Source organism: Eptesicus fuscus, chromosome 11 (assembly GCF_027574615.1).
Source record: "Eptesicus fuscus isolate TK198812 chromosome 11, DD_ASM_mEF_20220401, whole genome shotgun sequence".
In the NCBI taxonomy this organism is placed as follows: Eukaryota; Metazoa; Chordata; class Mammalia; order Chiroptera; family Vespertilionidae; genus Eptesicus; species Eptesicus fuscus.
In genome coordinates this window covers 49,583,969-49,602,360 of record NC_072483.1, presented here as the reverse complement: position 1 = coordinate 49,602,360, position 18,392 = coordinate 49,583,969, and positions in this window count along the sequence as shown.

The following is an 18,392-nucleotide window of genomic DNA, read 5'->3' as shown; positions in this document are numbered from 1 at the left end:
TAAGTATATATGTCAATTAAATGAGACAATTTAAAAGTAAATTTCGGAGGATCAAATTAATTGTAGGATGAGCTCAGCCTACTATGAGCCTTGCTCCAAGAAAACCAGATCCCCCTTTTCCTGCCTTCGGTTCATATATGTTGGTATAGCACTGGGCACATAGTGAATATCTACAGACAGGGCAAGTACATTAATGTGAGGTCTTTGTTATACATTGTTATCACCCTAATAATAATATAATTTCAACTGGAGACCAATGCTGTACTTTTTACTTCTAGCTTCTTTTGATTATTGGGGTTATGGTTTTTAGTTGGACATGTGATAGAATTAATAGCTCATGAAGTCATCATAATCCACAGCTTCTTTTTTGCTATGACAGTGTTTAATAATTACAACTTCATAAGCCAAAATAACAGTACTTTTCACTATCATGGCACACACATCTAGTATATATCCAAACTTTTACAGCATTATGAATGGAGCTCTTTGGCTTGTTTTTGAGGAAACCAATGAGATTCTCTGCCTTGTAATGACTGCACTCTAAGTCTCTTTTTCAATCCTATCATTTTAAACTCCTCTCCCACTGGTTTTGTGCTTGCTCTCTCTGCCTTCCTAAATATCTCTTCCCTGAATGACATTAATTTAGACCCTCATCATTTCTCAACTGGAATAGCTTCCAAACTCTTTTCCCAGATTCAGCTTTCTTGCTCCCTTCCTGCACAATCTTCGGCTGCTGCCAGAATAATGTTTATAAAATGCAAATTTTATAATGTCCCTTTGCTCAAAACCCTATTGCCTTTAGGATATAACTCAAACTCCTTAGGCCTTTCAAGTTCTAGCCGAAGAAGCTCACCTGATCTCCTTTGTTTCCATCACATCATTCCTGTTGCACGTGCCGGTGCCTCTTCTCTGCTCCCCTACTCTGTGGTCCTAGACAGCGAAGCATCTTGCCATTTTTGCTCACAACACCTCATCATCCCCTCAGTCACTAATGCAGATGTTTGGTGACACTTGTAGCTGCAGATGCTGGTCTTGCAGAGGCAGGAAAAGCCTCTCCCCCACCCCCATCTTTACAATTGTGTCATTAGATCACAAAGGGAGCAGCCCATGCTGAGTTAGAACTCAGGAGAGACAAGTTTCACCAGGCCCATTGGAGACCATTTGAGTGGACTCGTTGTGCTCCACTCCAAAGCATCCCTTTGGGCCCAAACTCCACAAGTGTTCTAGGAGATAGCTATCCCAGCCTGAGCATCCTTCAGAGTCCTTTGCTTTCACACTGGGTGACACTTACCAAGGGACAGCGATGCCAGATCTTCCAAGGATGGATCTGTGTCCCCTTGGGCCAGATGGCAATTCTGGGTTTCTTTTTATTAGTTTCTGATGGCCCATGAAGTGGGTACATGTTTGTGGCTGTAGAGATTATGTGCCACTAGAGGCCCGGTGCATGAAATTTGTGCACTGGGGGGAGGGGGGTGTCCCTCAAACCAGCCTGCACCCTCTCGCAGTCTGGGACCCCTCAGGGGATGTCTGCCTGCCAGCTTAGGCCCGATCCCCCAGTGCTGAGTGAAAAAAGCCAATCCGAAAAGGTTACATGCTGTGTAAGTCCATTTATTTTTGAAATGACAAAATTATAGAGATGGACTGCACTCTAAGTCTCTTTTTCAATCCTATCATTTTAATAGTGGTGGCCACGGGTTAAGGAGGAGATGAGGGCAGAAGGGAAGTAGATGTGGCTATAAGGAATCATTATGGTGATGGAAATATTTTGTATCTTTTTGTGTGTATTTTTAAAATTATTTTTTATTGAGTTTTTTTAGAGAGAAAAGGAGGGAGAGGGAAAGAGAAAGATTGCTGTGAGAAACACTGATCAATTGCCTCCTGCATACACCTTGACCAGGGATTGAACCCACAACCTGGGTAGGTGTCCTGACTGAGAATCGAACCCAGCATCTTTCAGTGCGCAGGACGACACTCAACCATCTGAGCCACACTGGTCGGGAGGAAATGTTCTGTATCTTCACTGTATCAATGTCAGTATCTGGTTGAGATATTGTACTATAGTTTTGTAAGAAGTTACTTTTGGGAGAAACTTGTTAAAGGGTACATGGGGTCTCTATTATTTTTTTATAACTGCATGTGAATCTACATTTGTCTCAAAAATAAAAAATTTAATTAAAAAATAAAGCTCCAAGAAGGACAGATCCAAGAAGTTCTTCCATGGCTACAAGAACTAAGCAGAGATTTCAGCTGCTGCCAACAGCAGGGGAGTCTGAATTTAAAGTTTGAAGCATGCCTAGTTAACTTTCTGCTAAAATAAACAATCAAGGCTCTTTGGAAGAATAGAATAGAATCCAGAATCTCTACAATGATTATTTATACTGTCTTGAATAAAATCCAAAATCACTAGACATCAGGGAACAAAAGAAAACATGGCTCATGGGCAATCAATGCAGACTGACCTTAAGATCCCCCAAATGTTGAAGTTAGCAAACAAAGATTGCAAAACAGCTATTATAACTATGCTCACAGACATCAAGGATAATATCTAATAATTAACTAACAAATAAGAGATCGTAGAGACATCAAAAGTATATAAAAAACAAAAATAAATGGAAATTCTAGAGCTGAAAAATAAAGTAACCTAAATATAATATCTAATGGATGGGCTGAGCAGCAGGCTACAGATGACATAAGGATACTGACAAATAAAGATAGATGATTAGAATTTATCCCTTCTGAAGAATAGAGAGGAAAAAGATTGGGAAGAAGAAAGGAAAAGATTAGAACAGGGTCAATATAAAAAATTCCAACCTTTGGGTAATTGGAGTTCTAGAGGAAAGTAGGGAGAAAATTTCCCAAATTAACGAATTCAAGAAACTCAGCAAACCCCACACAGGATAAATGTGAAAAAAAAAAAAAAAAACTACATCTGTGATATCCTTGGTAAATTTTCTGAAGACCAAAGATGAACAGAAAAATTTTAAAAACAATTTTAAAACATACATTATACAGAAGAATACAATACAAATGGCCATTGACTTCTCTTCAAAAGTATTTATTTAAGTATTCCAAAATCTGTGTTTTAGTGTAATTCAATGTTAGCATACCACCAGCCAAAAAAAGACAGTAAGGACACATGTTCATAAAACCAGGCTTTTAACAGAATTATCAGGAATTTTTTCTTCAGTCCCATCCTTCAAAATAGATCAAATAACCAGTTACACCACAGTGGACTGACTGAAACCAAGTTACTTAAGAAAATAAAATTTTGCCTTCATTATATAAATAAGTATTTGCGCCACATTGTCATACCAACCCTTGAAAAGCCAGGGAAGAAAGGACTGGTAGCAGAGTTTAGAAAAAGGATAGGTGATTAATTGGATTATCATCCTGACAGCCCCTTCTTCTAATCTCTAGTCAAGGCTGTCTCCCTAGGGGTTTATTTTCTTTATATTCTTTGGATAACAAAAGTGTTACTGTTCAGGTCATATTGACCTGATCCAGGACTAGAGTCAGATGACTTAAAAGAAAAATTTATAACTCTCCTCAGGATCAAGATCAATGCAGAAAAAAAGAAAGGTATTCTTTTATATAGATATTTCTGAAATTGAAGTTTCATCAGAGACATTCAAACAAATGAATTTATAGAGGTGTTTTAAAGCTACCTTCACAATGGTTGGAAATAGAAAGCAAAAATCAAATAAAAAACATACATCAGAAGTGGAATTGAACATGTTATATTGACTTTTACAAAATTTGACAATTTATAAGGATAAAAACATCTCAGGGAACCAAAGATAGAACCTCTTAGAATTCTCAAAAGTTGTATTCTCAACAACTTTTACATTCAAGTTATAAAACGTGATTCTAACAATGGCAGTGGACTGAAGGTCTTATGCCTTTGAATTTTCTTTCTTTTTTTAGAGAGAGTGGATGGGAGGAAGAGAGACATATAGAGAGAAATATTGATGTGAGAGAGAGAGAAAAAAAATAGAGAGAAAAAGCAACTTGATGATAACAGATTCTACAGGGGAAAAAATAAACATGGAAAGAAATGGCATTAATATCCTCAGAGAGATGAGAAGATATTATTCATTCCTTCTTCATAGCTCTGTTCTTGTTTAATGTGTCATACACATCCAAGATGACTGAACTTGACTGGAGGCAAAGCCAACTAGTTATGACTGTAGTTTCTTGGAAACCCCCAAACCAAGTTTCTCCACGAGAGAGATTCACGTTTTGCCACTCAACTTCCAGTCACATCCGTCACACAGAAAGTACTTGAGACTGTCTATGTCTGCTGCGTTTTCTTCACTATGACAATTGTATGCACATTAATGCTTTTCTGACAATGGTTATCTTTTGAAACACAATCATGCATGTAGGCAGTTTGCCATTCTGATGGACGGATGGAGCTGCAAAATGTTCGTGAAGTCTATTTCACATTCAATAACAGCTACTTACTATATGCCAGGCTCTCACCATTCTAAGCACTTTACCTATTAGATATGATAGATGCTATGCTGTTGAGGAAACAGAAACACAGTGGGGTTAAGTAACTTGTCACACAGTTTGAAACAGTACGCTGGATTTGAGCTGAGGCAGTCTGATTTGAGGCCTCTGGCTGAAGCCTAAGCGTTTCAGAGATAAAGACTTAGAAGATCATTGTGTGTGTTTTTTTTTTTAAAAAAGATCCAGAGGTCTTGAGAAATCTGAAATGAACACTGCTAAAGAAGTATTTTATCAACTTAATTATTTAGAGAGGGAGAAGCTCTTTAAGAATACAGGAGGTTGATAAGTTGGATGGGTAAGCAGGACAAACACTAAACTATTCAGGGATTAGCCAATAAGTAACATTTCTGATTTGGTAGTCCTTTTATCAGCTGCTAAACCACTCTAAGCGGCTGAACGAAATACAGACTTTAGATGGCTATATGTCTACCTGTCTGTAAAAATATAAAATAGTACTATCTGAAGAGGTACTATCTGAATAGTACTTCTTCATCATTGCAACACCGAAGTGCACCTGGTTCCGGGTCACTGGCAAGGCTGTGTGAGGAGGCCCTTCCTTTCAAAGGTGTCCACACTTACGAGGTGTGGAAGGCGCTCTTTTACCTACAGAGAGGAATATCAAGAATGGCTTCCCTTCGTTGAATGCTGGCTCTGGGAGTGTCACACTCATCCCTCATACTCACAACTCTCCTGTGAAGTCGGGATCCTTGTACCCATGTTGTAGGTGGGGATGTGTGTCTAACAACACCCCCAGTGAGGGACTGACATTTACTAGTAGGGCTGTCTCGGTCCCAAAGATGAAATTGTCGGTTCACATCTGATAAGAGCACAGAGAGCCTTTTCAGTGGCAGTGGTATCTCTCTGTGCTAAGGTCTGTTGGTTACCCCTCGAAAATGCCTGGCTGGAATTAGGGGTGCAGAGAGCAAACGGGGCACATCGTGAATAACTGGGGTGATCCTTCAGGCCCCAGTGAGATACCAAATGAAATTCACTGGGCTGAAGAGATAGAAAGCTCTCTCTAGTGGGTTTATCTGAAGATTTTAGATTATAATATTTATATAAGTACATTTTAAGCTAACTGAAAAAAGATACAAATAACCTACCTTCGTTTTTGAAGTATAAAAACAAGAAAAGCAGGACCAGGAGAAAATACAAAGCACCTGCTATCCCACCACCCAGAGATAAACAAAGATAATATTTTACTGCATATCTTTCCAGACTTTATTTTCAACACACACACACACACACACACACACACACACACACACACACAGAGGTTTCTTTAAATTTAACTTTTTCATGTAATAATATCAGAATATTAGGTTGGAATCTTGGGGATCCATTAAAAATGTCTAGAATTTTATTCAATTTACCAAGCCTCTATTGAAACAGGAATTTTTTGGGGTGAAAAAGACAGGTTCTAGGAAATTTTGGAAATTAAGGGGACCATGGAGGAAGCACAGGGCTGCAGAGCAGCAGAAGGTGTATTTCCAAAATCTGCAACAGGTACATTTTCACAGAATGAGGGAGCTGAGAACAGCAAAAGGTCTATATTTACAAAATGAAGAGAAGGAAGCCCTTCATCCAGAAGGAGAAGAAGAAAACCCAAAGGGAATAGGAAAACAATAAGGGGGTGGGGGGTAGCGGGGAGAGGGAGAACCTCACGTGTCAACCTTTGAGCCTAGGAGTTACTTTAGTAACGAGTCTCGGGGAATATTGACCAATCAGAGGGGATATCGAGGCACCAGGATCTGCAGCCTTTATAAACCGTAGGGAAAAAAGAACTCAGTGGGACCCTTTCCCCTTCCCTACGTGGGAGTCCATTCTGTGGGACTCTTTCCCTCTCCCCACGTGGGAGTCTGTACTTGTTCTTCAATAAATCTCCACCTTTGCTCTACCACTTTCTGTCCGTGGATTCATTCTTCGATTCCGGCGGACAAAGAATCTGGGTTCTAGTCCAAAAATTCCGTTTCACTATGGTATTTAGTGTTTAGGAAAATACAAACTTATACAACCAAGTCCCTAACAATAAGGTATATTTTTTTTGGGGGGGGGGGAGCTGACTAGATGATGAAATTTTAAGGAATTTAAAAATCGATCCACTACTAACACCGTATCCTTAAAGCAATATAAAAACAAAACTAAACAACAAAGGATTGAGGAGAATGATTTAAATAAAAGGGATGAACAGAATGACCGAAACTGGTGTGTCCTAGTAAGTGCTTACCTGGTCAAAAGCAGAGGAGAGCTTTACCATCTCTGTCTCAGGCCTGGCCATGTGAGTTTGATCTAATAAAATACTAATAGCAACAATGAGAAAAGTTATAATTTATTGATCCCATGGCAGGAGCCAGGTCTAAACTGAGTAGTTTACATACGTCTCACTTTTATTTTTCGGAGTAATCGCAGATGAACAGGAGAAAAATAAAACAATTTTAATTACATCGTACCCCACAAAAAAATGAGACCCAAAAGGTGGCCAGAGGATGGAGATTTATATACCATTCTGAGCTAAGGACCAGGATAGGAGCTGGGACTTCACAGCGGGAAGCAATTCAGAGGCAGGTGCGAAGAGGAATGCTTAGTCAACAAAGGTTGCAGGTAAGCCCCTCAGGTGAAACAATTACCTGGGAACTGCTTGCTTCCTGGTTTAGGCCCTCTTTCTAATGTAAATTTATTTTCTAAATGTAGATTTCCCTTACAAAAGAGTGATTTTTATTCTGTTTCCAGAGCTTCTGCATCTACAGTTTCTTAAAAATAATTAGCTCAAAATAATCCTTGTACCATAGAGGCGTATTGGCGGGGGGTGTGGGGGGGGGCACATTCAGCTACCCTTCAGTTAGGAGACGGAAAATTATCTCCAATGACCTTTAAAAAATTAAACATCTTTATTTTGTTTGGTTTTAGTTCTCAGTTCTGTTTACTTTGGTAAACGAGCCAGAACTTTCAGCGGCTGTGCTAAGGGGGGCGTTCTGTACCCTCACCCAGCTCGCCTTTGGCAAATTTACAGATTGAACCCTGGAGGGTTGCAGTGATGGCATTTCTTTGCCTTGCCTTGCCTGTTAGTAGTAATGTTTTAATGTTTGGTTTTCAAATGCTGGAATCAGCAGACTCAGGAATGAGGATTTGAACAGGACAGTGTGTTAATGACCATTGCTTTATATTTATGTTTTTGTGTTCTTAATTATTTGTTTTAAACTAGAATTAATGTTACTTTTTCCAATTTTTTAAAAAAATATATTTTTATTGATTTCAGAGAGGAAGGGAGAGGGGAGAGAGAGAGATAGAAATATCAATGATGAGAGAGAATCATTGATTGGTTGCCTCCTGCACGCCCCCTACTGGGGATTGAGCCCGAAACCCCGGCATGTGCCCTTGACAGGAATCAACCAGGGACCTTTCAGTCCGCAGGCCAACACTCTATGCACTGAGCCAAACCAGCTAGGCCTCTTTTTTCAGTCTTGACATAACATCTGTGCTAGGGAGCTGCAGAATAAATATATCTTTTAGATATGCCTAGACATTTCTTTAGTAAAATAACAAAATTTGAGATACCTATCCCATTTAATAGAAGCGATTGGCAACAGGAATTTCTTCTGAGAAATTCTTTTTTAAGATATGCATAAAATTAAAGAGGGACGTTTTTCCATTATTATACATGTATGCTTTTCTCCTATTGATCTGTCTTTGTCCATTTAATTTTCAGACCCAGCCAGGGAAACTAAGAGGGTCAAGGAAAACTTTTCCACCCACTACAATGGTGTTGTTTTCCTCTGCTGCTTGGATTGGAATCAGTCTTGCAATGACAGTATTGTGTATCTGAATTAAGGGCTAAATTTAAGTTCTTCCGCATTCCAACTTGGACAGCACTCTACCTGTTTCTAATACCTCCAGGGACATCTTTTCACCTCTGCAAAATAGAGATAATGGCCTTCTGGCAGTGACAAGGGGTTTATGGGCCTGGGTATGGGCCGGGGCATTTGTGGCTTGGCTGTTAAGCACTGCATAAAGGAAGAGCATTGTTACCTTTGCCACTTTTCCTGTCTGTGTTTGAGAAACTGGTCTACATAAAAATGATCCATTGAGAGAAGAGGAAGGGTGTTTTCTTTCAAGGAACTTGGCTAAGGAAAGTAGCTCACAGCAGAGCACTCAAAAACACAAAGGTTTCCGCTAGCATGTAAACGGTCTTTTATTGAGAACCAAACCACAGTCCATGAACTGTCTCTCTTTAAGGACAACAAAAAGCTCTCAAGATAATGACTGGACAAGTATCATTAATTCCTCATCCCAGCAAATAGTTGTGATAGCCTGGTTCAGGTTGAAACTGACACCCTTCAGGACCACTCAGGAGCCGTTCATCTTGAAAAGCTGCCTCGCTAAAGGAACTTCTTCAACAAGACAAAGACATGGGAAACAACACACCGGACTACTCAAGATTTGAGGAATTGAATTCAACATTAAATAAGATTCTGTCGATAAAGCACTGGTCACATAGTAAGCTGTAGTTAAATTGTTGTTACATTTGTTTCTGCTACTAAGACTAGGAGGGAGATGCTGGCCAGTGTTTGTCAGTGGTTAGAGCATTGGCCCCAGCACCCAAGGGTCTCATGTTCGATTTCTGGTCAAATACCTGGGTTTTGGGTTGGCTCCCCGCCCTCAGTTGGGGCACAGGTGGGAGGCAACCAGTTGATGTCACATCAATGTTTCTCTCTCTCTCTCTCTCTCTCTCTCTCTCTCTCTCTCTCTCTCTCTCTCTCCTCCCCTTCTTCCCTCCCTCCCTTCCTCTCTCTGTGAAAATTAATGAGAAAAATATCCTCAGGTGAGGATTTAACAAGAAACAACAACAAAAGACTAGGCAGGGAAAAGTTGGAAAACCATGGGTTTTCATTATCCCAACCTTTAAAAAGAAATGATAATTATGTGACCTGATAAAGGCACTAATTATCATGGCAATGGCAATTATAATATACAAATGAATCAAACCAACATGTTGGACATCTGAAATTTACAATGTTATATGTCAACTATACTTCAACTAAAAAAAAAAAAAAAAAAAAAAAAAGGAAAGGAATCAGCAATTCAGATAGGCAAGGACTGACAATCCTCCCAGGGTGGGGTTTAGGAAAGAAGGCAGGTATAAAAAGCTAGTCTTGGCTCTGTTACCACCTTGCTGTGGTCCTGGGCCCTTGAGTTCAACAACAGTGAACTGAGGATCTAGATTCCGGGAACTGGGGATGAATAAGTCATAGTTCTTATAAGTAGCTCAGAGGTTGCTTTATATTTCAGGGTCTCTTGTCTACCATCTGAAAATGACCTAAATCAGCATTCCTCAAACTTGAGTGATGTCTGGCATCCTTTTAAAGGAAAAGAATTGTTAAGTTCTGCCAGCATTATTAACTTATTTTGTTTATAATGTTACTTTAAAATAAGTACCACCACCTAAAAAAAGCATAAACCCCTTACCTTATAGTTGTCATTCAATGATATAACTGAAGCAAATTTATAAATTAAATATTTAAAAAATCAAATGAAAACATTAATTAGATACAAAGAATGATGTTTTTTGAAGTAAAGTTTCTGTTTCCATCATGAATATAGTGCCTCCCCTTACTCAATTCTGTCATCATTTTTCTCTGTTCAAACTACTGGGAAACCAAACCACTGCATCCAGTGAGTCTTGGCATAAATGCAGTTTATGTTGTTGGGGAGGAAAAAAATTTTTTCCTCTCTCCTTTTAAGTTCTTCCAGCTGGTCTAAGAATTAAATTGATTCAAGACACATTAACGGGAGAAAAGAAAATTTTACTAAGCCCAAGGAAATAGTTCCATAACTATTTTCTCCTGTTAATCTGAACTTAGAAAGAGAGAAAAAGGATTCACCAGTTTTGTTTCCACCAGGCCTGCAGACAGAGATCCAGGATGCTGACGTGGTCAGAGGTCCCAGGATCTCAGCTACAGCCGCCTTGTGGAGAAGTGGGGGTCTGGCCATTAAAGTTGATTCTGCTAAGGACACCTACTATTGAGGAGGAAAAATTTCTCCTCTACCCTTCCAGGTTCTTCTAGCTGGTCTAAGAAATAAACTGACCTGAGAGAGATTAACAGCGGAAAAAAGATAAATTTAATTTCAGACATACAGGGGCTCCATAAGAATATGGGGGCCCACAAGCAGTCAGACAATTTGGATTTATATGCTATTCTGAACTAAGGAGAAGGGGCTTGAGTGTGGGACTTCAAAGGAGAGGAAGACAATTCACACGAAGGTGGAAAAACATGTGTTTGGTAAACAAATGTTTTCTGGGCCATGCAGAGACAATGGGACACTGAGAAGACTTGGGCCTGCAAGCCCTGCTGAGCTCCCCCATCACAACTAGCCCATATGTTTGTAGTCACCTCTGGTGATAGCTTTTCTTCCTAGGACAGGCCCTCTATCTATAATCTTTTAGGCCAGTGGTCAGCAAATTCATTAGTCAACAGAACCAAATATCAACAGGACAACGATTGAAATTTCTCTTGAGAGCCAAATTTTTTAAACTTAAACTTCTTCTAATGCCACTTCTTCAAAATAGACTCGCCCAGGCCTGTGGTATTTTGTGGAAGAGCCACACTCCAGGGGCCAAAGAGCCGCATGTGGCTCGTGAGCCGCAGTTTGCTGACCACCGTTTTAGGCAGTTAAGGGGGGGGGGGGCAGCAAACATCAGACATTGGCGACATGGGAAGCAGCCGCCATGTGGGCACAGCTGAGTTACATTAATGGTAGAGCTTGGGGGCAAGTACCTAGCAACCGTCCCCAGGCCTTTAGACCCTCCTTGAGTTCTGAGCATCCCTCCAGCAGCAGTCTTTGTGAGGTTCTATCATGCGACAGTGACACTCCTTGAATTACCTTGGGCAAATAGCCATCCTCTCTATGCCTCAGTTTCCTTAACTGGAAAATGGAGGTAATAACAGAATCTACCTATGGGGTTGATTGTGGAGAATAAGTGAGGGAAGGGCTTAGAACTGGGCGTGGCATATAGTGATCACTGAATTAATGTTAACTCTAACCATAATTATTTCTTCCATGATATATTTTGTGTTACAATTGTGGATGAAAGGGGCCACATGCTAACCTGACAAGCTCAGGGGAGGCCTGCATGGTAGTCTTGCAAACTCAGAGACCTAAAGTAACCACAAAGGATGAGCTGAAAATTAAATATTTAACTCCAAGCAGGTTACAGTGGATAGTCATGTCCAAGGCCAGTATTTTCCCTGACAAAGATCAACTTAGATCTTTACTGAGCCCATTTGTCTTTTTGCCTCTAAGATAATGTATCTGCGAAATGTTCGGGTAACTTGTGACTTCCCTTTTTTCCGGACCCCTCAGGGCACAACAAATGGCACCAGGACATTCCCTCGTTGTTATTGTTATCAACTGTTAATCCTCTATCCATCTCTGTAAAAGAAGCATATGTCCATCATTTCACTTTTTATCCTATCCCAGAGGTTTCCCCTCTTTGCTTTATCCCACCTCCTTAATTTATCACGAATGGATTTCTGGAACCCACCTATGTCACTTTCCTTTGATTGCAATGTATAAATACAGATGTAACCCGCCATTCTCCAGAGCATTATTTCAATTCATTGAGGTTCTGCTTCCCGGCATATGTCGACAGTTTGGCTCAAATAAACTCATAAAAATTCTTTACAGGTTTCAATTTTTTTTTTATGTGAACACAATCAATTTAACTGTGTTTGAACTAGCTACAATGGGACTCTGCTTTTTATAGTGAAACTTCCGTAAAACAAGTAGGTGTTGTAATTTTCCTTTTGCATCTTCTTGGCACTTCATCTGTGCTGGTAAGAAGTATGGGCTTTTGGAGAAGTGGTCATATAGAATTGGATCTCTCATTTTTAGTGAATTCATTTTGACCTCTGATAAATTAAGACAATGATTTGCTATAATGGTTCAAATTTAAGGAAAGATCATTATTGGGTGTGTTATATTAAATACAGGGACTAATGAGATTTTGTCATTTTTTTAGACAAAGAGAAAGAATAATTGGGTAAGCTAAAGTTCTGAAATTCTGAGAAATTCAGAGCCACAGGTCCCCCAGGCAAGAATGTAATGCATACAGTTAAAGGAAAGGAATGGAGTAGGATGGTATGCAGAAGGAGCCAAAGAACTGGCTAAAGCAGGCGTCCTCAAACTACGGCCCGCAGGCCACATGTGGGTGTTTTTGCCATTTTGTTTTTTTACTTCAAAATAAGATATGTGCAGTGTGCATAGGAATTTGTTCATAGTTTTTTTTAAACTATAGTCCGGCCCTCCAACGGTCTGAGGGACAGTGAACTGGCCCCCTGTTTAAAAAGTTTGAGGACCCCTGGGCTAAAGAGTAGGGAATAAATTATTTCTGTCCCACAAAACAAATGATTTTTCTTTTTCTACCTCTTTCTTTCCAAGTTTCTAATTTAGTCTATAGGAAAATAATTCCTCCTACCTCTGAGACTTGTTTCTGAATTAACAATGGAAATCAGAGGGAATGCAGGGCCAGTGCCTAACACACGGAAGGAGCTCAGCAATTGCTTGCCTGAATTGAACAATAAAATGTACTTTTCAGACAACTTTGTTAGAAATACTTATTCCATAAAACAAATGATCTCTTGAAAGCACCACAGAATCCAGAGGAAACCAACATTGGCCTGGTGAAAGAAAGAGGACATGTAATTGCCTTAATGTTTTGTTTTTAGAAGCATTTAGTCACACCTACCAATCCACCACGACTTTCCCAATCTCCATGGAGACTCAAGAAGGCTCAACTATACCAACATAAAATAAGTGTTAACTTAGAGCAGCCAGACCTCATGAACACCAGTTTCTCATGTGACTACACATTTCACAAAGCATTGGGCTTCCTGGGGAACAGTGGAGGAGGAGCTGGCTGGCCTTGAGCTCTGCCTTTGCCTATAACCCACTGGGTGACCAGACAGGTCTTCACCCCTACAGATTTTGTGTGTTTTTTTTCAGCTGTAAAATGAAGACATTAATCTTCTGGAGATGGTCTTTAAGATGCCTTCTGGCCCGAACACTAAATTAAAGTATGCTCAAGTTCAAAATTTAATTGTGGGAAATGTAAAACAAGCAGAAAATGCAAAGTTCAGGAAAGAAGACAGCAAATTACAATGGGGGGAAGGGGGTAACAGGGGTTTTTAACAGTGTCTGTGGTAGATGACCCTCCAGTGATTCTTGCCTCCTGGTATTCAGACCTTTGTGTGGTCCCCTCCCATATTGAATAGGGCTGACCTGCGTAGACAGTGGGATTTACAGAAGTGACTGAGTGTGACTTCTGAGGCTAGGTCATAAAAGACATGGTGGCTTTCACCTTGTCCTCTTAGATCCGTGGTCTGCAAACTGCGGCTCACGAGCCACACGCGGCTCTTTGGCCCCTTGAGTGTGGCTCTTCCACAAAATACCACGGCCTGGGCGAGTCTATTTTGAAGAAGTGGTGTTAGAAGAAGTTTAAGTTTAAAAAATTTGGCTCTCAAAAGAAATTTCAATCGTTGTACTGTTGATATTTGGCTCTGTTGACTAATGAGTTTGCCGACCACTGCCTTAGATCAGTCTGGGGGCATCTGGCCACCATGTCCTGGGGACACATGAGCATGCAGAAAGGTCCACATGAGACGGGATTAAAGGCTCCTGCCAACAACCAGGGAGAGAACTGTCTTGGAAGCAGACCCTCCGGCGCCAGTTAAGCCTTGAGATGAATGCAGCTCCAGTGAGCACCTGGACTGACTTCATCAGAAACCCAAGCCAGGATCGGTCACCTAACCAACCCCGAATTCCTGAGCCACAGACACTGTGCGAGATAACAAATGTTTATGCTTATTTTCAGCCACCGAGTTTTCTTACATAGAGTGTCTATTAAAAAAAATAAACGTTTTTACAACATGCACTGGTTGTTTCATCTTCACTCCTTAATTTATTCACTCATCAGAAAATTTATTGAAAACTTATTCGTGCCAGACACTGTGCCAGGTGGTAGAAATTCAGAGGAAAAAAAAAGTTTCCTATCTTCAGGAAGCTCAAAATCTGGGAAGCTGGGGGTGGGGAGAGTGGTGCCAAACCATAAATGCTTGTAACAGATGCCACTTTAAAATCCCTGCTTTCATATCGCATCTTCTCTTCCTGCTGGTGTTTTGAGTATATAAACTTTGGCTGTGGCTTCAGTGGTTGAAGAGAATGCCACATGATTGTTTTTGGTTTTAATAAGAGTGATCAATACCATCAGCTCCCCTTTAAATGCTAATGAATGCTTTAACACAGCAGATGCAAACATACAGTACACTGCAGATTAAAATTAGGCACAAAATTAAATTGCTTACACATAGCAAAGGAGGCAGTTTGGACATCTTGATAATCAGTCACAGCCAGCTGACAAATCTTGAATTGTCCCTGAACCAACACTAAGTCTCCCGCAGTCTCAGCCAGAACAGGCATCATCTGGTATCAGGAGTGTGTGTGCCTGGTGTTCTGGGTACAAAAAGGGGCAACAGCCAGGTCAGGCTTCCAGTGAAGATGTAGAAGCAGCCCCAGCAGGACTGTAGAACCCACCAGGATTAGGAACAATTGATATCAGAAATACACCAGAATTTGTTGCCCTAAAATATGCCTCTTTGTCATAACGATCATTTTAGATCGTTATTTTTAAGAAACTGAAGCTCTGGAAGCAAGTAAAGTTACCTGTTTGTAAAAGATATAAGGGAAACCTTCATTTGTAAGGAAAGAGAAGGATGACCAAATCTCTAGAAACTCGCATCAATGGGCAAGGCAATGACTTAAACCTGCACAGCAACCTTACTGTTTACTGTGCTTTTCCTGGTCACCCCCATACCTGGCTCCCTGCCCCTACTCACCAACATCTGCTTTTGTCTTTAGATTGAGATGGTATTAAGGTGATGGCTTGGGCCATTTTGGGGAGTTACTCCTTTTTCCTGGGTATCTCTCCCTTGTATGCAGGAGTTAGACATGTTATCACATTTCTGTTTGTTTTTCTCCTTTTAATCTATCTTTTATTATGGGGGTGGAGAGGGTTTCAGCCAAGATCCTACAAGTATAGAGGGAAAACTATTTTTGCTCTCCTACATATTAATTAAAACAACAACAACAAAAACAGAACTTTGGGCCCTTGAAAAGTGATATAATGGAATTCTATAAATATCTAAAAAGACAGTGTCTGTGTGTGAATTTCTTGAGCATACATAGTGTTTCTATTGTCTTTTATTCCTGCAACAAGTGTTTATTGAAAGCCTGCTTTGATAGTACTACACTAGGTAGAGTTCAAAATGGAAATGAGTTCGCTATGATGTCAGCGGCTGCTTCTTGGGAAAAACAGACAGACCTTTCTGTTGGGGGCCTTTGGTATACCTAGAATCTGCTCTCAGCAATAAGTCCAAAAACATAATCTCTGTTTCAGAGCTGTGCTCAATGGCCAGTTCCCATTGGCAAAACTCACAAAAGACCGATGCATAAAAGTGGCAATTACTTGAACACTAGAAATACAACTCTAAAGTTGATCAGAGATGGTTGTTAAGGTCACTTAATGAGCATGAGATTAAAACAAGAATTTAGATGATTTGATGGTTTGTTAGCCTGGTTAATGAGCTAATCAATCAATGCATTCATTCTACAAATAGATTGAGTACCAAATATGTGTTTGAGATACACTGGTGATCAAGACAGGCATAGTCCCTGCCTTCATGGAGCTGATAGTCAAGTGAGGAATACAGACAAGCAAATTTTGTGACAATGATAACAAAGGGGGAGACATATGATGGAAACAGAAGGTTCTATTTGAACACATCAGGAAGGGCCTGCCCCAGAGCTGGGTGGGGAACAGGGAAGGTTTCCTGGAGGTCATGATATCTTAGCAGAGAGCTGAAGGATGACTTAGCCAGACAATGTGGGGGAAGCTTGATGGAGGGAGTAAAAGTTTTGGAGACAAGAGAAGGCATGGTAGCAAATTTAGTGGGGCTGTAGTGTGGTGTTTGATTGCTATGAGGAGAGGCAAATGGAGATGCAGAAAAGGTAACAGGAGCTGGAAGACATGACCATCTCCACAATAGGTTTATCTCTCTGCGACTGGGTAGATTCTCAAGTCAGTTTGGGAGGAGCTCTACTGGACAAGACTGTCCTGTGCATGGGCCTCCATGACTATGCCCTCCATGATGTGGATAGTGCAGCTAACCTTTTCCTTTGTGGATAACCTTATCTGGGCTTCCAAGGCTGACACTCCTGGCTTTCCCCAAACCCACCTGCAATCCTGCCACTGCCTCTAAAAGACTCAGGCTCTCTTTGGATTGCTTCATAGCTCCCATCTGATTTACAAATATGTTTTTCAGGCCTGAGAGGTATTGCAGTGTTGTGGCCATTCCATCAATTAATTCTTGGGACTTAGTCTTCTTTTCCTATTGTCAATTTTGTGGCATCACTGCACTGTTCTCACAACTTGCAGAGGAGGGGGATGGCAAGGGTTAAGTAATGGTGTAAGGGAGTGTGTGGCAAAAGGTTCCTAAGAGGAGGACAGAATGCAGAAAGTGGCTGGAACTATGTGGGGAGGCCTTGGAGGAAGCAAATGTCAGCTGCACCCTGAGAGCTGAGTGAGATTCATCTAGGATTATAGGGGAGGAAAATCTTTGGGACAGCTGAGTAAATGGAACGTCGGTTCTGAAAAGTACATCCTGATTTTAGTTTTGAATGAACTATGAGGTCATACGTTGCTTTCATTTTTTAACCCTCTTGCTTTGGCCATGTAGTATTTGGCCAGCTGGTTACTCAAAGGGAAAGGGCAATGAGTAAGAAGTCACTGGTACCTGCAATACTAATGCCTTGACAATTTTGACCATGAACTTGGCACTTATTCTACCTCTGGAATCTCATAAACCAATTCCAGTAATACAAGATGGAACTGGGTCCAGGTCTTATGCTCTGACTTCCTCAAGGCATCTTGCCTTAATTGTAGCTTCTCAAATCCAATGATGGCAAGAGATTTTTTATAAGCCTCCTGAATACAGTGTCTACAATTCAAAATTTCAATGAACAAGTTGGCACAACCTAAATCATGGCATCTTATAACTGAGTAGTTTCTGAGAGCCAGTGTCTCAGATGCATGCCATAGCTGTACCAACTTGTTGAGGTGAAATGGTAAGTTACAAAGAAGGCATTTAGAAGACATACAATATTTGGTATTTCTGAACAGAAACAGTTGCAGTTAAGTCAGAATGCCCTGAGCTGTGGCCAAAATGTTCTGACCCTGTCATTATTTTAAACTACTGGATGTTCTGATCTTGCTGTTTTGACCTATATCCATGGGGAAAATTTTGACTCTATATCTATGGGAAATTTTTTTTTAAAGCAGAACTATATAACTATTTTTGTCAAGAAAGAATTTCATGGAGTGAATGCCATTATGTCAATTTAATTTCCTGATTCTCTACCCAACATAATAGTTTCTCATTTTCATATTAAATTTTTTTATTGTACTAATTTTCTTCCCGTGAGGTCAGTTCTTTTCAATTTAAATTTTACAATGAAGATTTTTATATATCAAATTTTCTTTTGTTCATACCAATTATCACTTGTGCCACTAAGAGGTTTTGTGTGTACCCATTGTTTTTAATCTGATTATTCCCAGGTCAGATTTTCCTGTTCTAAATTTTACTATGCATAGTTTTAAACATTGCAGCTTACTTTTATTACTTTATGAACTAAATTCATGAATTGGTTGAAAGCAATTTTCAGTTTATATTATATCTTAAGTAATCCCTGATAAATAACCCTTGATAAAATGTTTTCCTTTACAGCCGAGACCGGTTTGGCTCAGTGGATAGAGCGTCAGCCTGCGGACT